Source organism: Pseudophryne corroboree, unplaced genomic scaffold, assembly GCF_028390025.1.
Source record: "Pseudophryne corroboree isolate aPseCor3 unplaced genomic scaffold, aPseCor3.hap2 scaffold_195, whole genome shotgun sequence".
NCBI lineage: Eukaryota > Metazoa > Chordata > Amphibia > Anura > Myobatrachidae > Pseudophryne > Pseudophryne corroboree.
This window is the reverse complement of record NW_026968590.1, coordinates 703262-725089: the sequence shown is the minus strand read 5'-3', so window position 1 is coordinate 725089 and position 21828 is coordinate 703262. Positions and strand designations below refer to the sequence as shown.

Sequence of the window (21828 nt, the reverse complement as noted above, 5' to 3'; positions counted from 1 at the left end):
CCTTCGGTGTGGGGCTCATGTTGGCCATTCCCCAGCCCCTGAAGCATTCAAGCTGATTTCTTGCTGCAGCTGGGCACTGTAACAGCTCCAGAGCTGCTCTGTAAAGCAAGTAAAAGGGTGTGGGCCCTGCAGCACTACCCGTAGTTTGCATTGTGCATTGGGAGGCACAAAGTAAGCAGACGGGAGGAGAAGTCAGGATAGTGCACAAGGGTATAGAAGGGAGGGGCTCAAGAAAAAAGAAGTGGAACCAGACAGCAAACTAGGCTGGAGAGAGACCTGAGACAAAGAGATCTGAATTACATGAGAGCCGACCAGGGAAAACTCAAATTATGCAGTCAAGTTTCCCACATTTGGGGAAATCGCAGGGGCAGCACACCCAGAGTGCAATGGGTGAGCCTTGCCCTGGGAGAAGCACCTTCATGATCATAGTATCTCACCTGGCAGGTAAGTAGGAGTTGGGCTAGAGCTGGGGAGGGTCGCTGCTCGGGCACCCCCCTGTCAAGTGAAGGAGATCCAACTGAGGCAGCACAAGGGAACTCTCGAAAGAAGAACAAGGCTAGAGGAAGATCTGAGACAAAGAAATCTGACTTTTACCAGAGCTGACCAGAGGAAAGCACAAACACAGTCCCCCACTACCACAAATAATGCAGTCGAGTTTCCCACATTTGGGGAAATCACAGGGGTCAGCATACCCAGAATGCAATGAATGAACCTCACCCTGGGAGAACAATCTTCATGACCATGGTATCTCCTATGCAAAATAAGTATGATTTGGGATAGGGCTGGGGAGGGCCGTTGCTCAGGCACATCATTGTCAAGTAAGTTGCATTTGATTTGTTGTTTGGGGGTGCTTCAGTATTAGGCAGCCTTCTGCCCTACCATGTTCATCTGAAAATATGTGTTCTCCCTGCAGTTGTTGTCCCCAGATGAGAGTTCCCTTGTGCTGCCTCAGTTGAATCTCCTTTTGGAGAAGACCTCAATAAGATTGTAGCTGATCTGGCTACTGCTAAAACAGCTTGCCTACCTAGTATGACTCCTACCACGCAGAAGGCTAAAAGTACTTTTCTTGGCCCTTTCATCCTCCAGGTAAAGCGTACCCAAGGTCAGGCATACCCAAAGCAAGCTCATGTTTCCAGACCTGCCAAGCCCAGACTGAAGCAATCCTGGGCTGCCCATCAGCCTGCTTCCAAAACGGACAAGCCTGCCGCATGACGGTGCAGGCCTCCCTCTGGGGGATCCCAGGGTGGGGGGCCCGACTTCTAGGTTTGGCAAAGAAAGGTATAATTCTAAGCTAGAGAATTCTGTTTGGAGCTCACCTTGTACTTTGTGAAGAAATAATCAGCATTGTGGCTGAGCAGATACATGTAGTGTGTGGCTGCAAACTGCATGGATCTGCTGCGTTGTAATGCTGATTCTTTTTTTTTGCAAAGTACCAATAGCTTCATATAATGTTCACAATTTTTATGCAGGATCAAATAGCTCAATAGGTAGGGTGTTTGATTAGAATTCAACAGGTTATAGGTTTGAATCCTGGGTATGGTAGTTTGAGATGTGTTATTTAATAAAGTATGTTGTTCTGACTGCCGGCATCCTATCACCTGGGATATCATACTAAATAAATGGAGTTGATAAAAAAAATTTTTTTTTTTTTTAACTAGGGACAATTTCCAGATACTTCTCTTTATAACTGAGATTGCCCCCTGGAACTTCACATCAGTTGACAACTATGCATGAGTGGGCAGTGCTTGCCCTGGATCTGTCCACCCATTTATGTGCCGCCATAAAATAAAGCATGACTAACAGTTATCCTGGGCGTAAACTACACAATTATCTGTCAGGCTATCTATCCAGTCTGGATGGATGGAATGAAAATCTGGTAATGTATAGGAGCAAATGTCAATTAACCATTTGCTCCCAAACACTAGAAAAGTGGTCAAAAATGGTCATTACACAAATTGGTTAAACCCAAAATTTAACCAATTTGTTTAGGGGACCATTTTTGTCCATTTTTTAGTGTTTGAGAGTAAATCGTTGATGGTCATTTGCTCACATAGATAACCGGATTTCTATTCCAACCAGCCAGTGTTGGAGAGATGGTCTGCCAGATTACATAATGCATACCAGAGCCATAACTAGACTTTTTGGTGCCCTGTGACAGAGAATTATATGCCCTCCCCCCCCCATTTTTGCAATATGGACAAAAGGCGCATGCCTTGTGGGGAAGGGGCATAACAAGATTGGTCTCAGAGAAAGCACATGAGATATGAAGATATATCTAGTATACTTGACACTCAATGGTTTGTGGTATTGCAGGGGTGCCCTCCTTAAATGCATATACAGTCACACATGGCATGTTTGTGTAAATGGCATATCAGCAGTCAGCACTAACTGGTGACATGCCATTTGTACAAGTAAGCCATGTGTGACTAATATATAAACATACTTTATTAAATAACACCTCAAACTATCATACCCAGGATTCAAACCTATAACCTGTTAAATTCTAATCAAACACCCTACCCATTGAGCTACTTGATCCTGCATCTATTCTAACCTCCAATAACAGATTCAGTTGCATTTTCCAGCGTGTTTTGTTTGCGCCTTTGCAAATGTCTTACATCGACAAACTAATTTAGTACTATTTTGCAAATAGGGTTACATTGTCGCAACATTGTGTTCCCTAATTGCTTGATTTTTTAAATGCAAAAATTGATAAAGACACCTGATAATTGCTCTGTGGAGTCTTCTTTTGTGTCTACTTCTTATCTACATTTAATTCCCTACCTATAATCAAGGCATTTTTAAATGCTGGGTGCTGCCAGGACGTGAGGCCTACCTAGTCTTTAGATCTGAATTTGAATGTACTTGTGAACTAACTTAATTTCCTACTTCTAAATTCATTCCTAAATTCACTACTTACATTAATCCTGTAGTTGGGCATTTTGAGCCTTCAATTGTGGGCATTGTTTTGTGTCCAGACCAGCAGCTGGTGGTGTGCATTTGCTGGAAAGGCATCGAAGACCTCCGATATGCTGCATCTCCTGATGTGTGTCTGCCTCAAGTGGCTGTCAGCATATGCATGCTAGACACCCCATTCCAAGCTGATTGTGACATCACGGAACATGCATCATAGAACAGGCATGCTAGAACATGGGTCTTCAACCTGCGACCCTCCAGCTGCTGTGGAACTACATATCCCAGCATGCCCTGCCTCAGTTTTAGCATACCTTAATAGCAAAACTGTGGCAGGGCATGCTGGGATGTGTAGTTTCACAGCAGCTGGAGGGCCACAGGATGAAGACCCATGTGCTAGAACCAAACCGCAGGTACATTGAATGCTAGCAAGCTGAATGTTTAAATCCTTTTTGTTCCGCAGCATTCCAATGCGGAAGATTCCATGGAACCAGAGATTATTCCATTGAGAAGGACATGCTGCCTGGATGACTGCACTGTGCAAATTAAATCACGGAGCCAGTTGGCTTGTGGGTGGCTCTGGTGACTGGGTGGTTGGGTGGGCGGTGTGTCGGAGGTGGAGCACATGCAAATGAATGTGTATCATCCAGCTAGTGAGAGAGAAAACTCATGCAGGAGTGTGCCTGTTTGTCAGTGAGTTATGCACCTTGCCAGACGTCAAATCTACATGGAGCAACTGGAGGGGACAAGAGCAGGTTTGGAAAATATAGACAGAAGAGCATATATGCTGGCGCATTCTCCATGATTGTGTCAGCTTATGTTTTGGTGCACTGCACTTTCCTCCACTAAGTTTTAGCCATTTTGTTTAAACGCAAGTGTAGTTGCTTCTCGCTCTTTTGGCTGTGATATTGTATTGTGGTTGAAGAGTCTGCTGGAGGGATTGTTTTCTTCATTGGCGAGAGACTGAAGATATTCCAGGATGGAAGGCTTGGGAACACTATCCGTTTTTCAGTTGTGGAAGAGTTGAAAGACCGGATTGGACTACATTCTATAGTAAAGGGTATCTTTGTATTTATTAATCCTCCCTTTATATGTGTCTGTCTTTCAATAAAGCTTTGGGCTTGTGATTCCGTCACCCTCTTACACTCCACACCCATAGCCTTATTAACTATTGTATTGTTTAAATGTATAGTGCAGTTCATGATTTATAGTGTAGGCTGACCTGTACTGTAGTTTTTGAACTGTACTATACCGACAGCATTTGTATTGTGATTTGGCTGTGCTGCAACACAGTACTTATGTGTGTAATGTTTATATATGTTTTTTTGCTTCTTTATGTCAATAAAGACTGCTTTTTCAATCCAATATCTGAAAACAATCAATGTTTATCTTTGATGGCAATAGAAGTGGTATGATATTTGCTGCTTTTGAAAGGCAATATCTGATATGTCCCCTATCTGGGAACCATATATTAAATGGCTTTTCAGAAAAGGGAGATGGGAGAAGAGCTTTCAGTACTTGTAGGACCGATGCACATTTCCTATTCTAGCCTCCAAAAACAGATTCAGTTGCATTTTCCAGCGTGTTTTGGATGCGCCTTTGCAAATGTCTTACATCGACAAACTTATTTAGTACTATTTTGCAAATAGGGTTACATTGTTGCAACATTGTGTTCCCTAATTGCTTGATTTTTTAAATGCAACAATTGATAAAAACACCTGATAACTGCTCTGCGGAGACTTATTTTGTGTCTACTTCTTATCTACATTTAATTCCGTACCTCTAATCAAGGCATTTTTAAATGCTGGCGGCTGCCAGGACGTGAGGCCTACCTAGACTTTAGATCTGAATTTGAATGTACTTGTGAACTAACTTAATTTCCTACTTCTAAATTCATTCCTAAATTCACTACTTACATGAATCCTGTAGTTGGGCATTTTGGGACTTCGATTGTGGGCATTGTTTTGTGTCCAGACCAGCAGCAGGTGGTGTGCATTTGCTGGAAAGGCATCGAAGACCTCCGATATGCTGCATCTCCTGATGTGTGTCTCCCTCAAGTGGCTGTCAGCAAATGCCAGCTAGACACCCCATTCCAAGCTGATTGTGACATCACGGAACATGCATCATAGAACAGGCATGCTAAAACATGGGTCTTCAACCTGCGACCCTCCAGCTGCTGTAGAATTACACATCCCAGCATGCCCTGCCTCAGTTTTAGCATACCTTATAGCAAAACTGTGGCAGGGCATGCTGGGATGTGTAGTTTCACAGCAGCTGGAGGGCCACAGGATGAAGACCCATGTGCTAGAGCCAAGCCGCAGGTACATTGAATGCTAGCAAGCTGAATATTTAAATCCTTTTTGTTCCGCAGCATTCCAATGCGGAAGATTCCATGGAACCAGAGATCCTTCCATTGAGAAGGACATGCTGCCTGGATGACTACACTGTGCAAATTAAATCACGGAGCCAGTTGGTTTGTGGGTGGCTCTGGTGACTGGGTGGTTGGGTGGGTGGTGTGTCGGAGGTGGAGCACATGCAAATGATTGTGTATCATCCAGCTAGTGAGAGTGAAAACTCATGCAGGAGTGTGCCTGCTTGTCAGTGGGTTATGCACCTTGCCAGACGTTAAATCTACATAGAGCAGCTGGAGGGGACAAGAGCATGTTTGCAAAATATAGATAGAAGAGCATATATGCTGGCGCATTCTCCATGATTGTGTCAGCTTATGTTTTGGTGCACTGCACTTTCCTCCACTAAGTTTTAGCCATTTTTGTTAAGCTCAAGTGTAGTTGCTTCTCGGCCTTTTGGCTGTGATCTTGTATTGTGGTTGAAGGGTCTGCTGGAGGGAGGGATTGCTTTCTTCATTGGCGAAAGACCAAAGATATTCCAGGATGGAAGGCTTGGGAACACTATCCGTTTTTCAATTGTGGAAGAGTTGAAAGACCGGATTGGACTACATTCTATAGTAAAGGATGTCTTTCTATTTATTAATCCTCCCTTTATATGTGTCAGTCTTTCAATAAAGCTTCGGGCTTGTGATTCCCTCACCCTCTTACACTCCACACCCATAGCCTTATTAACTGTTGTATTATTGTACAGTTTAAATGTATAGTGCAGTTCATGATTTATAGTGTAGGCTGGCCTGTGCTGTAGTTCTTGAACTGTACTATACCATCAGCATTTCTATTGTGTTTTGGCTGTGCCGCAACGCGGTACTTATGTGTGTAATGTTTATGTATGTTTTTTTGCTTCTTTATGTGCATCGGTCCTACAAGTACTGAAAGCTCTTCTCCCATCTCCCTTTTCTGAAAAGCCATTTAATATATGGTTCCCAGATAGGGGACATATCAGATATTGGATTTCAAAAGCATCAAATATCATACCACTTTTATTGCCATCAAAGATAAACATTGATTGTTTTCAGATATTGGCTTGAAAAAGCAGTCTTTATTGACATAAAAAAAAACATACATAAACATTGCACACATAAATACAGTGTTGCAGCACAGCCAAAACACAATACAAATGCTGACGGTATAGTACAGTTCAAGAACTACAGCACAGGCCAGTCTACACTATAAATCATGAACTGCACTATACATTTAAACTATACAATAATACAACAGTTAATAAGGCTATGGGTGTGGAGTGTAAGAGGGTGAGGGATTCACAAAACCGAAGCTTTATTGTAACACAGACACATATAAGGGGAGGGTCAATAAATAGAAAGATATCCTTTACTATAGAATGTAGTCCAATCCGACCTCTGTGCTCTTCCACAACTGAAAAACAGATAGTGTTCCCAAGCCTTCCATCCTGGAATATCTTTGGTCTTTCGCCAATGAAGAAAACAATCCCTCCCTCCAGCAGACCCTTCAACCACGATACAAGATCACAGCCAAAAGGCCGAGAAGAAACTACACTTGAGCTTAACAAAAATGGCTAAAACTTAGTGGAGGAAAGTGCAGTGCACCAAAACATAAGCTGACACAATCATGGAGAATGCGCCAGCATATATGCTCTTCTATCTATATTTTGCAAACCTGCTCTTGTCCCCTCCAGCTGCTCTATGTAGATTTAACGTCTGGCAAGGTGCATAACCCACTGACAAGCAGGCACACTCCTGCATGAGTTTTCTCTCTCACTAGCTGGATGATACACAATCATTTGCATGCGCTCCACTTCCGACACACCACCCACCCAACCACCCAGTCACCAGAGCCACCCACAAGCCAACTGGCTCCGTGATTTAATTTGTACAGTGTAGTCATCCAGGCAGCATGTCCTTCTCAATGGAAGGATCTCTGGTTCCATGGAATCTTCCGCATTGGAATGCTGCGGAACAAAAAGGATTTAAATATTCAGCTTGCTAGCATTCAATGTACCTGCGGCTTGGCTCTAGCACATGGGTCTTCATCCTGTGGCCCTCCAGCTGCTGTGAAACTACACATCCCAGCATGCCCTGCCACAGTTTTGCTATTAAGGTATGCTAAAACTGAGGCAGGGCATGCTGGGATGTGTAGTTCCACAGCAGCTGGAGGGTCGCAGGTTGAAGACCAATGTTTTAGCATGCCTGTTCTATGATGCATGTTCCATGATGTCACAATCAGCTTGGAATGGGGTGTCTAGCAGGCATTTGCTGACAGCCACTTGAGGGAGACACACATCAGGAGATGCAGCATATCGGAGGTCTTCGATGCCTTTCCAGCAAATGCACACCACCTGCTGCTGGTCTGGACACAAAACAATGCCCACAATCGAAGTCCCAAAATGCCCAACTACAGGATTCATGTAAGTAGTGAATTTAGGAATGAATTTAGAAGTAGGAAATTAAGTTAGTTCACAAGTACATTCAAATTCAGATCTAAAGACTAAACACAAAACACAAAATAAGACTCCACAGAGCAATTATCAGGTGTCTTTATCAATTGTTGCATTTAAAAAATCAAGCAATTAGGGAACACAATGTTGCGACAATGTAACCCTATTTGCAAAATAGTACTAAATAAGTTTGTCGATGTAAGACATTTGCAAAGGCGCAAACAAAACACGCTGGAAAATGCAACTGAATCTGTTTTTGGAGGTTAGAAAAGATGCAGGATCAAGTAGCTCCATGGGTAGGGTGTTTGATTAGAATTCAACAGGTTATAGGTTTGAATCCTGGGTATGATAGTTTGAGATGTTATTTAATAAAGCATGTTTATATATTAGTCACACATTGCTTACTTGTACAAATGGCATGTCACCAGTTAGTGCTGACTACTGATATGCCATTTGCACTAAAACAAATTAAAATGGTAAAAGTTATTGTACTTTAAGTAAAAATAAAAGCTAAAATATCAATCCCAGTTTTGGATTACTTTAATGAACAAAAAAAAAATGCATATAGCAAAGGATAGTTTCAATCTGCCTACCTCTGGGTTATGGACCCAGCATGCTTCCATTACAGTACTCTGCTGCACATGTAAGTGCAAGAGATCCTGAAGCACTCACTCATCATGGGAAAGTACCAATGTGTTTCTTCATTGGTTGATGGAAGAAACATCTTACAAAAACTCTCCACATTATTGACTTTTTAAAATGTTTCTAGGAATCGTTCTAGATGAATGCTTATTAGCCTTTGTCAGTATGGACTTTTACAAAGTGTTGCTGTGGCGCAATCAGTTACTGTGTAAGGCTATTAACCAAAAGGTTGGTGGTTCAATCCCACCCAGGGACGTAATTGACCTTGTTATCAGATTTTGGTGATCTTTATGTAGACAAGTCAAAATTTCAAACCCCCTCTTATGGTGTAGGGTACCTGGCCTTCTCTGATGTAATCAGAGTTAGATTTGATTCAGTGATTTTATAACAACAGCTAGGAAGCACAAAGCCAAGTTTCTGATTAACACCTTTGTAGGGATGGTTTTTAACCTATTACTAAATTAAACTTGCTTCATTGGAAAGGCAGCAAGATGCATCCTCATTTCAATATCTACTGAAATAATACAGGTTGACACCAGGAAACATTAACGCCACTGCATCCTTTGTGCTTTCTCATGTGGAAGTCTGTTTAATGTGAAAACAAGGTGATATCTAATTAGCACACAGGTAAGGAATTAAGAAAATCTTTATTTAATGGTAAGATGTTTCTCACAAAATCGTTGCCCCAATGCATCATTGAAATTCAAGCTGGAAAGATGATTTTAATATATCACTTGTACATTTTGTATTGCTCTTCTGGTGACAATGTAGTTTGTTTTTGTCAATTACCATTTTAATAATCGGGTAAAGAAAATTAAGTGGATTTTTGAAAGAAAACAATACTGTCAATATACTATTAAAACAAATTAAAATGGTAAAAGTTATTGTACTTTAAGTAAAAATAAAAGAGCAAAAATATCAATCCCAGTTTTGGATTACTTTAATTAACAAAAAAAAAATGCATATAGCAGAGGATAGTTTCAATCTGCCTACCTCTGGGTTAAGGGGCCCAGCATGCTTCCATTGCAGTACTCTGCTGCACATGTAAGTGCAAGAGATCCTGAAGCACTCACTCATCATGGGAAAGTACCAATGCGTTTCTTCATTGGTTGATGGAAGAAACATCTTACAAAAACTCTCCAGATTATTGACTTTTTAAAGTTTTCTAGGAAACGTTCTAGATGAATGCTTATTAGCCTTTGTCAGTATGTACTTTTGCAAAGTGTCTCGGTGGTGCAATCGGTTAGTGTGTTTGGTTATTAACCAAAGGGTTGGTGGTTCAATCCCACCCAGGGATGTTATTGACCATGTCATCAGATTTTGGTGATCTTTAAGTAGACAAGTCAAAATTTCAAACCCCCTCTTATGGTGTAGGGTACCTGGCCTACTCTGATGTAATCAGAGTTAGATTTGATTAAGTGATTTTATAAAAGAACAGCTAGGAAGCACAACTTAGCAGTGGGTTGCAGAGAAAAAGAAATACGCTTGCAGAAAAATCCAATTGAGTGATTAAACAGCTCTTCATTTTCTGGCTTTATTTTTATGCTAACTAATTTGTTCTCTGAAAAGTGTCCACAAAGCCAAGTATCTGATTAACACCTTTGTAGGGATGGTTTTTCACCTATTACTAAATTAAACTTGCTTCATTGGAAAGGCAGCAAGTGATGTCATCCAAGCAGTGGGTCAAAGTTGGCTTCAACCCTCGTCTGCTTATGAAAAGAGAAAAGGGATATGCAGGGCATGGCGGCCTTTTGCGACGCTTGGATGACCCCTAGTTCGCATTAAACACCCCCACCCTCCTTCGGTGTGGGGCTCATGTTGGCCATGCCCCAGCCCCTGAAGCATTCAAGCTGATTTCTTGCAGCAGCTAGGTACTGTAACAGCTCCAGAGCTGCTCTGTAAGGCAAGTAAAAGGGTGTGGGCCCTGCAGCACTACCTGTAGTTTGCATTGTGCATTGGAAGGCACAAAGTAAGCAGACGGGAGGAGAAGTCAGGATAGTGCACAAGGTTATAGAAGGGAGGGGCTCAAGAAAAGAGAAGTGGAAACAGACAGCATACTAGGCTGGAGAGAGACCTGAGACAAAGAGATCTGAATTATACGAGAGCCGTCCAGGGGAAACACAAATTATGCAGTCAAGTTTCCCACATTTGGGGAAATCGCAAGGGGCAGCACACCCAGAGTGCAATGGGTGAGCCTTGCCCTGGGAGAAGCACCTTCATGATCATAGTATCTCACCTGGCAGGTTAGTAGGAGTTGGGCTAGAGCTGGGGAGGGTCGCTGCTCGGGCACTACCTTTCAAGTGAAGGAGATCCAACTGAGGCAGCACAAGGGAACTCTCAAAAGAAGAACAAGGCTAGAGGAAGATCTGAGACAAAGAAATCTGACTTTACCAGAGCTGACCAGAGGAAAGCACAAACACAGTCCACCACTACCACAAATAATGCAGTCGAGTTTCCCACATTTGGGGAAATCACAGGGGTCAGCATACCCAGAATGCAATGAATGAACCTCACCCTGGGAAAACAATCTTCATGACAATAGTATCTCCTATGCAAAATAAGTATGATTTGGGATAGGGCTGGGGAGGGCCGCTGCTCAGGCACATCTCTGTCAAGTAAAGGAGATTCAACTGAGGCAGCACAAGGGAACTCTCATCTGGGGACAACAACTGCAGGGAGAACACATATTTTCAGATGAACATGGGGTGGCAGAAGGCTGCCTAATACTGAAGCACCCCCAAACAACAAACCAAATGCAACAACTAGTGCAAGCATTCCTGGGGGATGGCCTGCAGCAGATGGATTTGAATATGGTGATGTCATCCAAGCAGTGGGTCAAAGTTGGCTTCAACCCTCGTCTGCATATGAAAAGAGAAAAGGAGCGTGCAGGGCATGGAGGCCTTTTGTGGTGCTTGGATGACCCCTAGTTCGCATTAAGCACCCCCACCCTCCTTCGGTGTGGGGCTCATGTTGGCCATTCCCCAGCCCCTGAAGCATTCAAGCTGATTTCTTGCAGCAGCTGGGCACTGTAACAGCTCCAGAGCTGCTCTGTAAAGCAAGTAAAAGGGTGTGGGCCCTGCAGCACTACCCGTAGTTTGCATTGTGCATTGGGAGGCACAAAGTAAGCAGACGGGAGGAGAAGTCAGGATAGTGCACAAGGGTATAGAAGGGAGGGGCTCAAGAAAAAAGAAGTGGAACCAGACAGCAAACTAGGCTGGAGAGAGACCTGAGACAAAGAGATCTGAATTACATGAGAGCCGACCAGGGAAAACTCAAATTATGCAGTCAAGTTTCCCACATTTGGGGAAATCGCAGGGGCAGCACACCCAGAGTGCAATGGGTGAGCCTTGCCCTGGGAGAAGCAACTTCATGATCATAGTATCTCACCTGGCAGGTAAGTAGGAGTTGGGCTAGAGCTGGGGAGGGTCGCTGCTCGGGCACCCCCCTGTCAAGTGAAGGAGATCCAACTGAGGCAGCACAAGGGAACTCTCGAAAGAAGAACAAGGCTAGAGGAAGATCTGAGACAAAGAAATCTGAATTTTACCAGAGCTGACCAGAGGAAAGCACAAACACAGTCCCCCACTACCACAAATAATGCAGTCGAGTTTCCCACATTTGGGGAAATCACAGGGGTCAGCATACCCAGAATGCAATGAATGAACCTAACCCTGGGAGAACAATCTTCATGACCATGGTATCTCCTATGCAAAATAAGTATGATTTGGGATAGGGCTGGGGAGGGCCGTTGCTCAGGCACATCTCTGTCAAGTAAGTTGCATTTGATTTGTTGTTTGGGGGTGCTTCAGTATTAGGCAGCCTTCTGCCCTACCATGTTCATCTGAAAATATGTGTTCTCCCTGCAGTTGTTGTCCCCAGATGAGAGTTCCCTTGTGCTGCCTCAGTTGAATCTCCTTTTGGAGAAGACCTCAATAAGATTGTAGCTGATCTGGCTACTGCTAAAACAGCTTGCCTACCTAGTATGACTCCTACCACGCAGAAGGCTAAAAGTACTTTTCTTGGCCCTTTCATCCTCCAGGTAAAGCGTACCCAAGGTCAGGCATACCCAAAGCAAGCTCATGTTTCCAGACCTGCCAAGCCCAGACTGAAGCAATCCTGGGCTGCCCATCAGCCTGCTTCCAAAACGGACAAGCCTGCCGCATGACGGTGCAGGCCTCCCTCTGGGGGATCCCAGGGTGGGGGGCCCGACTTCTAGGTTTGGCAAAGAAAGGTATAATTCTAAGCTAGAGAATTCTGTTTGGAGCTCACCTTGTACTTTGTGAAGAAATAATCAGCATTGTGGCTGAGCAGATACATGTAGTGTGTGGCTGCAAACTGCATGGATCTGCTGCGTTGTAATGCTGATTCTTTTTTTTTGCAAAGTACCAATAGCTTCATATAATGTTCACAATTTTTATGCAGGATCAAATAGCTCAATAGGTAGGGTGTTTGATTAGAATTCAACAGGTTATAGGTTTGAATCCTGGGTATGGTAGTTTGAGATGTGTTATTTAATAAAGTATGTTGTTCTGACTGCCGGCATCCTATCACCTGGGATATCATACTAAATAAATGGAGTTGATCAAATTTTTTTTTTTTAACTAGGGACAATTTCCAGATACTTCTCTTTATAACTGAGATTGCCCCCTGGAACTTCACATCAGTTGACAACTATGCATGAGTGGGCAGTGCTTGCCCTGGATCTGTCCACCCATTTATGTGCCGCCATAAAATAAAGCATGACTAACAGTTATCCTGGGCGTACACTACACAATTATCTGTCAGGCTATCTATCCAGTCTGGATGGATGGAATGAAAATCTGGTAATGTATAGGAGCAAATGTCAATTAACCATTTGCTCCCAAACACTAGAAAAGTGGTCAAAAATGGTCATTACACAAATTGGTTAAACCCAAAATTTAACCAATTTGTTTAGGGGACCATTTTTGTCCATTTTTTAGTGTTTGAGAGTAAATCGTTGATGGTCATTTGCTCACATAGATAACCGGATTTCTATTCCAACCAGCCAGTGTTGGAGAGATGGTCTGCCAGATTACATAATGCATACCAGAGCCATAACTAGACTTTTTGGTGCCCTGTGACAGAGAATTATATGCCCTCCCCCCCATTTTTGCAATATGGACAAAAGGCGCATGCCTTGTGGGGAAGGGGCATAACAAGATTGGTCTCAGAGAAAGCACATGAGATATGAAGATATATCTAGTATACTTGACACTCAATGGTTTGTGGTTTTGCAGGGGTGCCCTCCTTAAATGCATATACAGTCACACATGGCATGTTTGTGTAAATGGCATATCAGCAGTCAGCACTAACTGGTGACATGCCATTTGTACAAGTAAGCCATGTGTGACTAATATATAAACATACTTTATTAAATAACACCTCAAACTATCATACCCAGGATTCAAACCTATAACCTGTTAAATTCTAATCAAACACCCTACCCATTGAGCTACTTGATCCTGCATCTATTCTAACCTCCAAAAACAGATTCAGTTGCATTTTCCAGCGTGTTTTGTTTGCGCCTTTGCAAATGTCTTACATCGACAAACTTATTTAGTACTATTTTGCAAATAGGGTTACATTGTCGCAACATTGTGTTCCCTAATTGCTTGATTTTTTAAATGCAAAAATTGATAAAGACACCTGATAATTGCTCTGTGGAGTCTTCTTTTGTGTCTACTTCTTATCTACATTTAATTCCCTACCTATAATCAAGGCATTTTTAAATGCTGGGTGCTGCCAGGACGTGAGGCCTACCTAGTCTTTAGATCTGAATTTGAATGTACTTGTGAACTAACTTAATTTCCTACTTCTAAATTCATTCCTAAATTCACTACTTACATTAATCCTGTAGTTGGGCATTTTGAGCCTTCAATTGTGGGCATTGTTTTGTGTCCAGACCAGCAGCTGGTGGTGTGCATTTGCTGGAAAGGCATCGAAGACCTCCGATATGCTGCATCTCCTGATGTGTGTCTGCCTCAAGTGGCTGTCAGCAAATGCATGCTAGACACCCCATTCCAAGCTGATTGTGACATCACGGAACATGCATCATAGAACAGGCATGCTAGAACATGGGTCTTCAAACCTGCGACCCTCCAGCTGCTGTGGAACTACATATCCCAGCATGCCCTGCCTCAGTTTTAGCATACCTTAAAAGCAAAACTGTAGCAGGGCATGCTGGGATGTGTAGTTTCACAGCAGCTGGAGGGCAACAGGATGAAGACCCATGTGCTAGAACCAAACCGCAGGTACATTGAATGCTAGCAAGCTGAATGTTTAAATCCTTTTTGTTCCGCAGCATTCCAATGCGGAAGATTCCATGGAACCAGAGATTATTCCATTGAGAAGGACATGCTGCCTGGATGACTGCACTGTGCAAATTAAATCACGGAGCCAGTTGGCTTGTGGGTGGCTCTGGTGACTGGGTGGTTGGGTGGGCGGTGTGTCGGAGGTGGAGCACATGCAAATGAATGTGTATCATCCAGCTAGTGAGAGAGAAAACTCATGCAGGAGTGTGCCTGCTTGTCAGTGAGTTATGCACCTTGCCAGACGTCAAATCTACATGGAGCAACTGGAGGGGACAAGAGCAGGTTTGAAAAATATAGACAGAAGAGCATATATGCTGGCGCATTCTCCATGATTGTGTCAGCTTATGTTTTGGTGCACTGCACTTTCACTAAGTTTTAGCCATTTTGTTTAAACGCAAGTGTAGTTGCTTCTCGCTCTTTTGGCTGTGATATTGTATTGTGGTTGAAGAGTCTGCTGGAGGGATTGTTTTCTTCATTGGCGAGAGACTGAAGATATTCCAGGATGGAAGGCTTGGGAACACTATCCGTTTTTCAGTTGTGGAAGAGTTGAAAGACCGGATTGGACTACATTCTATAGTAAAGGGTATCTTTGTATTTATTAATCCTCCCTTTATATGTGTCTGTCTTTCAATAAAGCTTTGGGCTTGTGATTCCGTCACCCTCTTACACTCCACACCCATAGCCTTATTAACTATTGTATTGTTTAAATGTATAGTGCAGTTCATGATTTATAGTGTAGGCTGACCTGTGCTGTAGTTCTTGAACTGTACTATACCGACAGCATTTGTATTGTGTTTTGGCTGTGCTGCAACACAGTACTTATGTGTGTAATGTTTATGTATGTTTTTTTGCTTCTTTATGTCAATAAAGACTGCTTTTTCAATCCAATATCTGAAAACAATCAATGTTTATCTTTGATGGCAATAGAAGTGGTATGATATTTGCTGCTTTTGAAAGGCAATATCTGATATGTCCCCTATCTGGGAACCATATATTAAATGGCTTTTCAGAAAAGGGAGATGGGAGAAGAGCTTTCAGTACTTGTAGGACCGATGCACATTTCCTATTCTAGCCTCCAAAAACAGATTCAGTAGCATTTTCCAGCGTGTTTTGGATGCGCCTTTGCAAATGTCTTACATCGACAAACTTATTTAGTACTATTTTGCAAATAGGGTTACATTGTTGCAACATTGTGTTCCCTAATTGCTTGATTTTTTAAATGCAACAATTGATAAAAACACCTGATAACTGCTCTGCGGAGTCTTATTTTGTGTCTACTTCTTATCTACATTTAATTCCGTACCTCTAATCAAGGCATTTTTAAATGCTGGCGGCTGCCAGGACGTGAGGCCTACCTAGACTTTAGATCTGAATTTGAATGTACTTGTGAACTAACTTAATTTCCTACTTCTAAATTCATTCCTAAATTCACTACTTACATGAATCCTGTAGTTGGGCATTTTGGGACTTCGATTGTGGGCATTGTTTTGTGTCCAGACCAGCAGCAGGTGGTGTGCATTTGCTGGAAAGGCATCGAAGACCTCCGATATGCTGCATCTCCTGATGTGTGTCTCCCTCAAGTGGCTGTCAGCAAATGCCTGCTAGACACCCCATTCCAAGCTGATTGTGACATCACGGAACATGCATCATAGAACAGGCATGCTAAAACATGGGTCTTCAACCTGCGACCCTCCAGCTGCTGTGGAACTACACATCCCAGCATGCCCTGCCTCAGTTTTAGCATACCTTATAGCAAAACTGTGGCAGGGCATGCTGGGATGTGTAGTTTCACAGCAGCTGGAGGGCCACAGGATGAAGACCCATGTGCTAGAGCCAAGCCGCAGGTACATTGAATGCTAGCAAGCTGAATATTTAAATCCTTTTTGTTCCGCAGCATTCCAATGCGGAAGATTCCATGGAACCAGAGATCCTTCCATTGAGAAGGACATGCTGCCTGGATGACTACACTGTGCAAATTAAATCACGGAGCCAGTTGGTTTGTGGGTGGCTCTGGTGACTGGGTGGTTGGGTGGGTGGTGTGTCGGAGGTGGAGCACATGCAAATGATTGTGTATCATCCAGCTAGTGAGAGTGAAAACTCATGCAGGAGTGTGCCTGCTTGTCAGTGGGTTATGCACCTTGCCAGACGTTAAATCTACATAGAGCAGCTGGAGGGGACAAGAGCATGTTTGCAAAATATAGATAGAAGAGCATATATGCTGGCGCATTCTCCATGATTGTGTCAGCTTATGTTTTGGTGCACTGCACTTTCCTCCACTAAGTTTTAGCCATTTTTGTTAAGCTCAAGTGTAGTTGCTTCTCGGCCTTTTGGCTGTGATCTTGTATTGTGGTTGAAGGGTCTGCTGGAGGGAGGGATTGCTTTCTTCATTGGCGAAAGACCAAAGATATTCCAGGATGGAAGGCTTGGGAACACTATCCGTTTTTCAATTGTGGAAGAGTTGAAAGACCGGATTGGACTACATTCTATAGTAAAGGATGTCTTTCTATTTATTAATCCTCCCCTTATATGTGTCAGTCTTTCAATAAAGCTTCGGGCTTGTGATTCCCTCACCCTCTTACACTCCACACCCATAGCCTTATTAACTGTTGTATTATTGTACAGTTTAAATGTATAGTGCAGTTCATGATTTATAGTGTAGGCTGGCCTGTGCTGTAGTTCTTGAACTGTACTATACCATCAGCATTTCTATTGTGTTTTGGCTGTGCCGCAACGCGGTACTTATGTGTGTAATGTTTATGTATGTTTTTTTGCTTCTTTATGTGCATCGGTCCTACAAGTACTGAAAGCTCTTCTCCCATCTCCCTTTTCTGAAAAGCCATTTAATATATGGTTCCCAGATAGGGGACATATCAGATATTGGATTTCAAAAGCATCAAATATCATACCACTTTTATTGCCATCAAAGATAAACATTGATTGTTTTCAGATATTGGCTTGAAAAAGCAGTCTTTATTGACATAAAAAAAAACATACATAAACATTGCACACATAAATACAGTGTTGCAGCACAGCCAAAACACAATACAAATGCTGACGGTATAGTACAGTTCAAGAACTACAGCACAGGCCAGTCTACACTATAAATCATGAACTGCACTATACATTTAAACTATACAATAATACAACAGTTAATAAGGCTATGGGTGTGGAGTGTAAGAGGGTGAGGGATTCACAAAACCGAAGCTTTATTGTAACACAGACACATATAAGGGGAGGGTCAATAAATAGAAAGATATCCTTTACTATAGAATGTAGTCCAATCCGACCTCTGTGCTCTTCCACAACTGAAAAACAGATAGTGTTCCCAAGCCTTCCATCCTGGAATATCTTTGGTCTTTCGCCAATGAAGAAAACAATCCCTCCCTCCAGCAGACCCTTCAACCACGATACAAGATCACAGCCAAAAGGCCGAGAAGCAACTACACTTGAGCTTAACAAAAATGGCTAAAACTTAGTGGAGGAAAGTGCAGTGCACCAAAACATAAGCTGACACAATCATGGAGAATGCGCCAGCATATATGCTCTTCTATCTATATTTTGCAAACCTGCTCTTGTCCCCTCCAGCTGCTCTATGTAGATTTAACGTCTGGCAAGGTGCATAACCCACTGACAAGCAGGCACACTCCTGCATGAGTTTTCTCTCTCACTAGCTGGATGATACACAATCATTTGCATGCGCTCCACTTCCGACACACCACCCACCCAACCACCCAGTCACCAGAGCCACCCACAAGCCAACTGGCTCCGTGATTTAATTTGCACAGTGTAGTCATCCAGGCAGCATGTCCTTCTCAATGGAAGGATCTCTGGTTCCATGGAATCTTCCGCATTGGAATGCTGCGGAACAAAAAGGATTTAAATATTCAGCTTGCTAGCATTCAATGTACCTGCGGCTTGGCTCTAGCACATGGGTCTTCATCCTGTGGCCCTCCAGCTGCTGTGAAACTACACATCCCAGCATGCCCTGCCACAGTTTTGCTATTAAGGTATGCTAAAACTGAGGCAGGGCATGCTGGGATGTGTAGTTCCACAGCAGCTGGAGGGTCGCAGGTTGAAGACCCATGTTTTAGCATGCCTGTTCTATGATGCATGTTCCATGATGTCACAATCAGCTTGGAATGGGGTGTCTAGCAGGCATTTGCTGACAGCCACTTGAGGGAGACACACATCAGGAGATGCAGCATATCGGAGGTCTTCGATGCCTTTCCAGCAAATGCACACCACCTGCTGCTGGTCTGGACACAAAACAATGCCCACAATCGAAGTCCCAAAATGCCCAACTACAGGATTCATGTAAGTAGTGAATTTAGGAATGAATTTAGAAGTAGGAAATTAAGTTAGTTCACAAGTACATTCAAATTCAGATCTAAAGACTAAACACAAAACACAAAATAAGACTCCACAGAGCAATTATCAGGTGTCTGCATTGTTGCATTTAAAAAATCAAGCAATTAGGGAACACAATGTTGCGACAATGTAACCCTATTTGCAAAATAGTACTAAATAAGTTTGTCGATGTAAGACATTTGCAAAGGCGCAAACAAAACACGCTGGAAAATGCAACTGAATCTGTTTTTGGAGGTTAGAAAAGATGCAGGATCAAGTAGCTCCATGGGTAGGGTGTTTGATTAGAATTCAACAGGTTATAGGTTTGAATCCTGGGTATGATAGTTTGAGGTGTTATTTAATAAAGTATGTTTATATATTAGTCACACATGGCTTACTTGTACAAATGGCATGTCACCAGTTAGTGCTGACTGCTGATATGCCATTTGCACTAAAACAAATTAAAATGGTAAAAGTTATTGTACTTTAAGTAAAAATAAAAGCTAAAATATCAACCCCAGTTTTGGATTACTTTAATGAACAAAAAAAAAATGCATATAGCAAAGGATAGTTTCAATCTGCCTACCTCTGGGTTATGGGCCCAGCATGCTTCCATTGCAGTACTCTGCTGCACATGTAAGTGCAAGAGATCCTGAAGCACTCACTCATCATGCGAAAGTACCAATGTGTTTCTTCATTGGTTGCTGGAAGAAACATCTTACAAAAACTCTCCAGATTATTGACTTTTTAAAGTTTTTCTAGGAAACGTTCTAGATGAATGCTTATTAATCTTTGTCAGTATGTACTTTTCGCAAAGTGTCTCTGTGGCGCAATCGGATAGTGTGTTCAGCTATGAATCAAAAAGTTGGTGGTTCAATCCCACCCAGGGACGTAATTGACCTTGTAATCAGATTTTGGTGATATTTAAGTAGACAAGTCAAAATTGCAAACCCCCTCTTATGGTGTAGGGTACCTGGCCTTCTCTGATGTAATCAGATTTGATTAAGTGATTTTATAAAAAAACAGCTAGGAAGCACAATTTAGCAGTGGGTTGCAGAGAAAAAGAAAAATGCTGGCAGAAAAATCCAATTGAGTGATTAAACAGCTCTTCATTTTCTGGCTTTATTTTTATGATAACAAATTTGTTCTCTGAAAAGTGTCCACAAAGCCAAGTATCTGATTAACATCTTTGTAGGGATGTTTTTTCACCTATTACTAAATTAAACTTGCTTCATTGGAAAGGCAGCAAGATGCATCCTCATTTCAATATCTACGGAAATAATACAGGTTGACACCAGGAAACATTAACGCCACTGCATCTTTGCTGTTTTCTCATGTGGAAGTCTGTTTAATGTGAAAACAAGGTGATATCTAATTAGCACACAGGTAAGGAATTAAGAAAATCTTTATTTAAGGGTGAAGATGTTTCTCACAAAATCGTTGCCCCAATGCATCATTGAAATTCAAGCTGGAAAGATGATTTTAATATATCACTTGTACATTTTGTATTGCTCTTCTGGTGACAATGTAGTTTGTTTTTGTCAATTACCATTTTAATAATAGGGTAAAGAAAATTAAGTGGATTTTTGAAAGAAAACAATACTGTCAATATACTATTAAAACAAATTAAAATGGTAAAAGTTATTGTACTTTAAGTAAAAATAAAAGCTAAAATATCAATCCCAGTTTTGGATTACTTTAATGAACAAAAAAAAAATGCATATAGCAAAGGATAGTTTCAATCTGCCTACCTCTGGGTTATGGGCCCAGCATGCTTCCATTGCAGTACTCTGCTGCACATGTAAGTGCAAGAGATCCTGAAGCACTCACTCATCATGCGAAAGTACCAATGTGTTTCTTCATTGGTTGCTGGAAGAAACATCTTACAAAAACTCTCCAGATTATTGACTTTTTAAAGTTTTTCTAGGAAACGTTCTAGATGAATGCTTATTAGTCTTTGTCAGTATGTACTTTTTGCAAAGTGTCTCTGTGGCGCAATCGGTTAGTGTGTTCAGCTATTAATCAAAAGGTTGGTGGTTCAATCCCACCCAGGGACGTAATTGACCTTGTGATCAGATTTTGGTGATATTTAAGTAGACAAGTCAAAATTGCAAACCCCCTCTTATGGTGTAGGGTACCTGGCCTTCTCTGATGTAATCAGAGTTAGATTTGTTTAAGTGATTTTATAAAAAATCAGCTAGGAAGCACAATTTAGCAGTGGGTTGCAGAGAAAAAGAAAAATGCTGGCAGAAAAATCCAATTGAGTGATTAAACAGCTCTTCATTTTCTGGCTTTATTTTTATGATAACAAATTTGTTCTCTGAAAAGTGTCCACAAAGCCAAGTATCTGATTAACATCTTTGTAGGGATGGTTTTTCACCTATTACTAAATTAAACTTGCTTCATTGGAAAGGCAGCAAGATGCATCCTCATTTCAATATCTACGGAAATAATACAGGTTGACACCAGGAAACATTAACGCCACTGCATCTTTGCTGTTTTCTCATGTGGAAGTCTGTTTAATGTGAAAACAAGGTGATATCTAATTAGCACACAGGTAAGGAATTAAGAAAATCTTTATTTAAGGGTGAAGATGTTTCTCACAAAATCGTTGCCCCAATGCATCATTGAAATTCAAGCTGGAAAGATGATTTTAATATATCACTTGTACATTTTGTATTGCTCTTCTGGTGACAATGTAGTTTGTTTTTGTCAATTACCATTTTAATAATCGGGTAAAGAAAATTAATTGGATTTTTGAAAGAAAACAATACTG

General features: G+C 41.9%; 6 non-coding genes across 6 annotated transcripts; all 6 read right to left on the bottom strand.

Moving 5' to 3' along the window:
- Positions 1–289: 289 nt before the first annotated feature.
- LOC135004844 (U1 spliceosomal RNA) lies at positions 290–452 on the bottom strand. Its single transcript, XR_010205567.1, has one exon. It is a non-coding gene; the product is annotated as a U1 spliceosomal RNA (small nuclear RNA).
- Positions 453–604: 152 nt separating this feature from the next.
- On the bottom strand, positions 605–768 carry LOC135004830 (U1 spliceosomal RNA). The gene has a single exon (XR_010205553.1). It is a non-coding gene; the product is annotated as a U1 spliceosomal RNA (small nuclear RNA).
- A 9695-nt stretch (positions 769–10463) lies between these two features.
- Positions 10464–10627, bottom strand: LOC135004792 (U1 spliceosomal RNA). Its single transcript, XR_010205516.1, has one exon. It is a non-coding gene; the product is annotated as a U1 spliceosomal RNA (small nuclear RNA).
- A 150-nt stretch (positions 10628–10777) lies between these two features.
- Positions 10778–10941, bottom strand: LOC135004692 (U1 spliceosomal RNA). Its single transcript, XR_010205420.1, has one exon. It is a non-coding gene; the product is annotated as a U1 spliceosomal RNA (small nuclear RNA).
- Positions 10942–11615: 674 nt separating this feature from the next.
- Positions 11616–11778, bottom strand: LOC135004914 (U1 spliceosomal RNA). The gene has a single exon (XR_010205629.1). It is a non-coding gene; the product is annotated as a U1 spliceosomal RNA (small nuclear RNA).
- A 152-nt stretch (positions 11779–11930) lies between these two features.
- Positions 11931–12094, bottom strand: LOC135004651 (U1 spliceosomal RNA). Its single transcript, XR_010205382.1, has one exon. It is a non-coding gene; the product is annotated as a U1 spliceosomal RNA (small nuclear RNA).
- Positions 12095–21828: the final 9734 nt, after the last annotated feature.